General features: G+C 46.2%; 1 pseudogene; it reads right to left on the bottom strand.

Annotated features, from left to right (window-relative positions):
* Nucleotides 1-502: 502 nt before the first annotated feature.
* LOC110594636 lies at nt 503-814 on the bottom strand (annotated as a pseudogene).
* Between the last annotated feature and the right edge of the window lie 5,370 nt (nt 815-6,184).

Below are 6,184 nucleotides of genomic sequence, written 5' to 3'. Positions count from 1 at the left end.
CGCCTCTGGGAGGCTGAGGTGAGTGGATTGCCTGAGCCTGCCGGTTCGAGACCCACCTGGGCAGACGAGACCTCATCTCTATAATAAATCAAAAAAAATTAGTTGGGCGTGGTAGCCTGTAGCTCCAGCTACGTGGAAGGCTGAGGCGGAAGGATCACTGGAGCCCAGAAGGTCGAGGCTGTGGTGGCCGGGAGCGGTCACTGCACTCCAGTCCGGGCGACAGAGTGAGACTCCAACTCAAAAAAAAAAAAAAAAAGTCCTCTTCATCAGCCCATATGTAAATCTGAAAAGGCACTGTGCAAAATACAGCAGGGCTGGCCATACTCCTAATTTGGAGTGCATATTAAAAAACAAAGGCACATCTAGAAATTGAACTTTACGTTAACTAACAAAAAACAATCACTTTAGATATAACAGTAGGTAAGCTTGATAATACAGCAGGTTCTAAGTAAAAAGTCTTGAAGAGGTTTCTTGAACAGTAGGCTTGAGTTTCACTGGTTCTTCATGAAGGCACGATCCACACAATGATGATGATCATGATAATAACGAGAACGGTAATCCCTATTGCCCACATCTTGCAATTCTTCCACCAATATTTTCTCTTCAATTTGGCAGTACTTGCTTCAAATTAGGAAGCTCCTGCCTGCAGGGCATTGACACGGTCGTCCAACTCGGAGAGCTTCTGGTCTCTTTTTAACACTTTATCCACATTAACTCTCATTATGTCCCCCACCTCATCGACTTGATTCTGTGTCTGCTGAAGTCTTCAATTACTGCCAGTGGCAGCAGAGCCTGCAGGTGCACCTGTTGACATTTTGACGGCAAGAGTGGGCGAGGGTCGCAGAGCTACGCAGCGGGGACCCTCCATGCCCATTTTCTGATAGAGGATTACTTGATAATATATGGAAAGCACTTACAACAGTGCTGACACACAGTAAACCATTAAAATCTTTATTCTATTTCTGCTCAGATACATGAATCACTTCAAGGCGATCAGCCTCCCCACCAGAGGGCTGGGAAACGAGTATGGGTAACATCTGTTTATTATTTAAAGTTATCTTTAGTAGAAACTAAGGGGTGTTAACATGGGTGTGAAATTGAATAACACCCATTAGGTTCAAGGAAATAAGCCAGTCATTCTATTTTCATAACATTCTGCAAAAAGGCAAGAATTATACAAACTGAAATCTGTTCAGTTATTGCCAGCAACAACCATGTGGGGAGGTGATAGACTACAAAACGATGCTAGGAAGATTTTGGTGGGTGATGAAAACATTCTGTAATCTGAGTTACTAAAACTCTTAGACACTAGCCACATGTGGGTACTGGACAACTCAAATGTGGCTAGTGTTACCAAGGAAATAAAATTTAATCTAAATTAATTTCAATTTATTTATTTATTTTTTGAGTTGGAGTCTTACTCTGTCGCCCAGACTGGAGTGCAGTGGCTGCTCCTGGCCACCGCAGCCTCGACCTGCTGGGCTCCAGCCATCCTTCTGCCTCGGCCTTCCAAGTAGCCAGAATTACAGTCATGCGCTACCATGCCCGGCTGACTTTTTTATTTATTGTAGAAATGAGTTCTCGCTGCCCAGGCGGGTCTCGAACCCGCAGGCTCAGGCAATCCACTCAACTCAGCCTCCCAAAGGCACGGGATTACAGGCTGAGCCACCGAGCCCGGCAATTAATTTCAATTTAAATAAAAGCCAGGCACCATGCCATGTGCTTGTAGTCCTAGCTACCGGGAATACTGAGATGAGACCACTTGATCCCTGGAGTTCAAGGCCATCCTAGGTAACATAGCAAGATGGCGTCTCTAAAAGAAAAAGAAAGCCGGGCTCGGTGGCTCAGCCTGTAATCCCAGCATTTTGGGAGGCTGAGGTGAGTGGATTGCCTGAGCCTGCGGGTTCGAGACCCACCTGGGCAACTTGGCAAGATCTCATCTCTACAATAAATCAAAATGAGCCGGGCATGGTAGCGTGCCTGTAGTTCCAGCTACTTGGAAGGCTGAGGCGGAAGGATCGCCGGAGCCCAGCAGGTCGAGGCTGAGGTGGCCGGGAGCGTGTCACTGCACTCCAGTCTGGGTGACAGAGTGAGACTCCAACTCAAAAAAATAAAAAGAAAGAAAAAGAAAATTATTTAACTTAAAAAACTGATAATAGACTGATTGCGGTGGCTCAGTTTGTAATCCCAGCACTTTGGAAGTCTGAAGCGAGAGGGTTGCTTGAGCCCATGAGTTCGAGACCAGCCTGGGCAACTTGGTGAGACCTCGTCTCTACAATAAATGACAAAAACTAGCCAGGTGTGGTGGTGTGTATCTGTATTACCAGCTACTTGGAAGACTGAGCAGAAGGATCGCCTAAACCCAGCAGGTAGAGGCTTCGGCGGCTGTGAACATGTTATTGCACTCTAGCGTGTGTGACAGAAACTCCAACTCAAAAAAAAAAAAGTCAGTGGTCACATACAAGGTTATCATGATTAGGAAATCTTGAAGTATGCTGAAAATATCAGCAGGCCTTGTTAATTTAGCCTCAGGGGTGAGTGAGAGGTTAGAGAATGAAGGTATAAACACTGAAGTAAGTTTGCACTGCCTTTGAGTGGGTTTTTGGTAATGCTACTGACTGTCTCCCTGTAACCTGGTTGCAAAATTAAACTCCATTTTCTGCCTCTCGTCTTCAATTGACCATGAGCAAAGCAGCCAGACTAGTTTATCCAGAAACACTAGCTGATGTGAATCTTTTTTTTTTTTTTTGAGTTGAAGTCTCACTCTGTCACCCAGACCGGAGTGCAGTGGCCACTCCCGACCATTGCAGCCTCGACCTGTTGGGCTCCGGGCTCCGGCGGATCCTTCCGCCTCAGCCTTCCGAGTAACTGGAACTATAGGCGCGCGCTACCACACCCAGCTCATTTTGATTTATTGTAGAGATGAGGTCTCGCCAAGTTGCCCAGGCGGGTCTCAAACCCGCGGGCTCAAGCAATCCACTCACCTCAGCCTCCCAAAGGCGCGGGATTATAGGCTGAGCCACCGAGCCCGGCTGCTGATGTGAATCTTAAAGGGAGAACACTTGGGAACAAAGAGGACTTCTCTCTATCACCCTCATTCAGAGGCTGAGTAGTGTAAGAGATAAGCTTCCTCATTTGTGAGGCTACTGGTTTAATAATGTCTTCAAGGGAGAGCCAGATTTCATTTTATACAAGGTAATAATAGAACATATATCTACAAAATAAAATCGAGCCAGGCTCGGTGGCTCAGCCTGTAATCCCATGCCTTTGGGAGGCTGAGGTGAGTGGATTGCCTGAGCCCGCAGGTTCGAGACTTGCCTGGGCAGCGAGACTTCATCTCTACAATAAATCAAAAAATCAGCCGGGCGTGGTAGTGCATGCCTGTAATTCTGGCTACTTGGAAGGCTGAGGCGGAAGGATCGCCGGAGCCCAGCAGGTCGAGGCTGTGGTGGCCAGGAGCGGCCACTGCACTCCAGTCTGGACGACAGAGTGAGACTCCAACTCAGAAAAAACAAAAAACAAAAATCAGGTCACGCTAACCACAATGGCACTTGCCTATAGTCCCTGCTACTTGAGAGACTGAGGAAGAAAATGAGTTGAGTCCAGGAGTTGGAGGCTATAGTGTGTAATGACTGAACCTGTGAATAGCCACTGGTACTCCATTCTGGGCAGCATAGCAAGACCTCATCTCTATAATTAATTAATTTAAAAATCAGTCGGGCTCGGTAGCTCAACCTGTAATTCCAGAGCTTTGGGAGGCCGAGGTGAGTGGATTGCCTGAGCCTGCAGGTTCAAGACCCACCCGGGCAAGTTGGCGAGACCTCATCTCTACAATAAATAAAAAATCAGCCGGGCGTGGTAGCGCGCGCCTGTAGTTGCAGCCTTGGAAGACTGAGGTGGAAGGATTGCTGGAGTCCAGCTGGTCGAGGCCGTGGTCACTCCAGTCTGGGCAACCAAGTGAGACTCCAACTCAAAAAAAAAAAAAAAAAAAAATCAAGTAAGGCCAGGTAAAGTGGCTCACACTTGTAATCTCAGCACTTTGGAAGGCTGAGGTGGGAGGATTACTTGCGTCCAGGGTTTCAAGTCCAGCCTGGGCAACTTAGTGAAACCTTGTCTCTACAAAAATAAAAAAAATTAGCCAGGTGTGGTGGTACATGCCTGTAGTCCCAGCTACTTGGGAGGCTGAGTTAGGAGGATTACCTGAGCTCAGCAGGTTGAGGCTGTGGTGACCCATGATAGGGCCACTGTCCTCTAACCTGGGTGACAGTAAGACCCCTGACTCAAAAAAATTAGGTAGCTGGGCTCGGTGGCTCAGTCTGTAATCCCGTGCCTTTGGGAGGCTGAGGTGAGTGGATTGCCTGAGCCCGCGGGTTCGAGACCCGCCTGGGCAGCGAGACCTCATCTCTACAATAAATCAAAAAATCAGCCGGGCGTGGTAGCGCATGCCTGTAATTCCGGCTACTTGGAAGGCTGAGGCGGAGGGATTGCCGGAGTCCAGCAGGTGAGGCTCCCGGCCACTGCACTCCAGTCTGGATGACCAAGTGAGACTCCAACTCAAAAAAAAAAAAAAAAAAAAAATTAGGTAAAAGTCATAGGGAAGATTGCTGATCAAAGGGTGGGAATTCCAGAGGACTTCTTGGAAAAGTGGGAATAAAAGTAGAGGACAAAATGATCAGCTCAGCAAAGATAATATGGAGTGTAGTATGGGAATGACTACTTAAGAGACAGTGGATAAGCAGAGGGACTCACACTTTGAGTAATGACCAAGACAAAGTAGGGATGCGATGCATGTTGCATTTAGTCTTGAGAGATGCTTTTAGCAGTGGGTCATTTGTGCTGGACGACAGAGTGAGACTCCACCTCAAACATATATATATATATGATTTCTAAAAAAAAAAAAAATTGTATAGACAAGGTCTCGCTATGTTGCCTAAGCTGGGTTTGAACTCCTGGGCTCAAGCAATCCTCTCACCTCAGCCTCCCAAAGTGCTGGGATTATAGGTGTGAACCACTGTGCTCTAAGAAGGCATTACTATATTTATATTGATGTAGACTGATTAAAACAAGAAAAGCAAAGGTTTAATATGCTTTTATATGCATAGACTATCTCTGGGTGGATACACAAGAAATCAGTAATCCTGGTGGCCTCTGGGAAGAACTGTGAGGCTAGATCTGGTAGACATATTGGTTGGGTTGCTTACCCAACAACCCTTCTCTTCTCTTCTTACTTTGCTCACAGAACCCAGTTTTATTCAGATGTAACCCTGGGAGAAACAGGCCTAGGAAGTAAATACTGATTACTAGAAGTCAATTATGATAATTAATTTTCCTTACTGGTGATTTTTTTCAGGCATGAGCATGTGACAAAATCTTGGGCAATGAAGCATAAGAAGCATATTGGTGGTTTCTGAGTTTTGCCTTGATTAGTAAGAGACTAAAGAAGAAACTGTTCCTCAGTACTTTCAGGTGAAGGCGAGAAAGGTCACAATGATCTAAGTTGGTGTAGTCATTTTGAGAACATGAGAATTGCAGAGGAACACATCTGGGGACTCTGATAATATTGAATTGCTTAATTTACTAAACTTGGAATTACTGATCTCTGGACCTCTTGTTATGTCAGAAAATGCATTATTTATTATTTAATAATAAACAATGAACACCCTGAGTATAAACATTTGGCTCTTCAGCAGGGTCTGAGCAAGAAAGCATGGCACTGTTATTTCCGTGCATGGCCTGCTTCCAACAGTAGGAAACTGGTCTGAAGACAAACCTGTACCAAAGGAGGGCAAAGCAAGAGAATTTCAGAGTAATGGTGCCAGAGTCCTGATGGAGCTTTACCCAGCATCCTCACCACCTCTGAGTGTCCTGCTGTCAGGGACGCATGTGATTATTTTGTCCAATTTGGTTCAGATTTTCTGCACCTTAGAACTGAAAGTATCCTGACACAGTTATGGGGCCCACAACTTAGGATCAGGTTCATTGTTGGACGCCTGCACCTCCCACTCGGAACCCTACGTTTGCACTTTTCAAGCTTTTGTCTCCACTCCTGGCTAATTGATCAGGGATCTGTTGTTCACTCTTAGGGCACACTGAGCAACTGAGATCTCACTCTGTCACTCAGGCTGGAGTACAGTGGCACGACCATGGTTCACCTCAGCCTCGACCTCTTGGGCACAGGTGATCC

Source organism: Carlito syrichta, unplaced genomic scaffold, assembly GCF_000164805.1.
Source record: "Carlito syrichta isolate Samal-C Ts95f unplaced genomic scaffold, Tarsius_syrichta-2.0.1 Scaffold316850, whole genome shotgun sequence".
NCBI lineage: Eukaryota > Metazoa > Chordata > Mammalia > Primates > Tarsiidae > Carlito > Carlito syrichta.
The sequence above is the reverse complement of the archived record's forward strand: the minus strand, read 5'-3'. Positions and strand labels throughout refer to the sequence as shown.